The sequence below is a fragment of the Lottia gigantea genome (assembly GCF_000327385.1).
Source record: "Lottia gigantea unplaced genomic scaffold LOTGIsca_244, whole genome shotgun sequence".
NCBI lineage: Eukaryota > Metazoa > Mollusca > Gastropoda > Lottiidae > Lottia > Lottia gigantea.
The window spans coordinates 126,772-128,735 of NW_008708721.1; positions in this window are offsets into that span (position 1 = coordinate 126,772).

Below are 1,964 nucleotides of genomic sequence, written 5' to 3' on the forward strand. Positions count from 1 at the left end.
CCGAATTCAGACTACAAATAACTGACAAATCAACCCATTTTACTCTGTTTTGCTAAATAAAGAGAAAGCTAATGAAACTACCACGAATTTGGATCTTTTTTGCATGAAACTAGATTAAGGGGCTGTCCATGGTTAAACTTAAGAAGCATAAAATTTACCAGAGTCTCTGTCAAAGTGTGGAGTCTTGATTTGTTTAAAAATATGTTTGATATCATGAGCAACAAACAACAACAAAGTCAAGCCTGAATGGCATATAAGATTGCACACATCCCTCAAATACCGTCTCATTTTGTGGGGAATGAGGCGCCTGTTTTAAGAAAGACGTAGGCCTATTTATTTGTTTTTTTTTATTGTATTATATTTTCAATTCATTCTTTTTCCTTTTTCTTTTTTTAAATCAACAAAATAAAAAAACAAAAAAAAAAAACAAGCAAACAAGCAAACAAGCAAACAACATTCCAAGCCTTTATCAACTTTTCTTTGGTGTTGGAAAATGTGAGAAGGCCCTACTACGCTGGTTTCTAGATGCCTGGTTTGTGTTTAGATAAATCCTTACTTGTGATTTGCGGAATTTCGGAAATGAAATGAATGGAGAGTTTACGTCCCACATTTCTGCAGCTGCTAATGAAGACGGGCTGTGTATAGCCTACCATGCCGTGTGAATTAAGGGAAATTTTGCACACGACATATAGGCATTAGCCTAAAAATTTTTGTCTTAGATTGAATTGTCCAGGGACCTTTTAACGTTTCGTACACAGCCTGTAGCACACTGGGCAAAGGTTTTCGTGTTCCATTCAAAAGACTGCGCCTGTTGAATTTAGAGCTCGATTAATTTGTCTAGTAAGGTAATCTACGAGTGTAGGGTTGTTTGGAAAACAGGTCTACCAGCTGTTCAATTGTAGAATTGGACTGGGGGAAAAAAAAAAATAGAAACGAATTTAATTTTTTATCTATAGTAAACTTAAATTGCTCAAAAAAATAAAGATGGTTTCCTTAATGCAGGCTGGTTTGTTTAGTCTTTAGTGTATTTTCCTTTCAGTTTGGATCTCTTTATAGTAACCTCTTTTGTGAGTGTGAGATGTGCAGACCATGGCCAGATGGGTCTTCCTACAGATATCTGCCACTGTTCTATTCCTTCCTTCCGCCTAACTAAGATCTTCAGACTATGGCTTGAGATCAGCATTTGACCTCTTTTTCCTTTGTCTTTTCTTAAGGGATGTTGTCTCTCTGGCTGCAGTTTTGTAGCTTGGTAAATATTTCAGTGCACGGAGAGAAATCAGAGTGGGAGAAGAAGGGTTGAGTGCAGTTAGTTTTGACATCACATCTCTGCACCGTGTTGGATTGCGGTATAGAGTGGTGAGAACTTCCTCACATTTAGTCTCATTGAAACCTCCCAAGGCACTAGCATCTCGTACTGAAGCCATAGAGACACGCCTCGAAGAATCCCCTCAAAAATCAGCACAAAGTATTATGCAGAATAGACTTTAATTGGCTTATTTTCACAATTTAATGAATGTAAACAATGAATTTCAAGACCGTGTCCGCCATGTTTGTTGAAAAACGAAAGTAGATACTAGTCTTGATTGTCACACTATCAAAGCTAAACAGACCCTCAAGTCTCGATTGTCATTCAATGTAATTTTATTACAGGCCAAACCGTCTCCGTATCATTTCGTCCCTGGTAAATAAATTTGTCTTGACACGACTCTAAGACGATATTTAGACAGTTTTTACCAAAGACGGAGGTAGTTTGAACAACTCCAAATGTTTGCAATCGTAAATGATTGCAAGATTGGCAAGTTTTATTATTTTTTTTCAAGAGAACCTGGGGCGAAGTGGTAAAGCGGGCGAAATGACGTCTGAATACCTTTATTGATTTCTTAAATCTGAGAGCTAGTAACAGGAAAAGACAACTCAGTCCGTACTAAGCCGAATTCAGACTACAAATAACTGACAAATCAAGC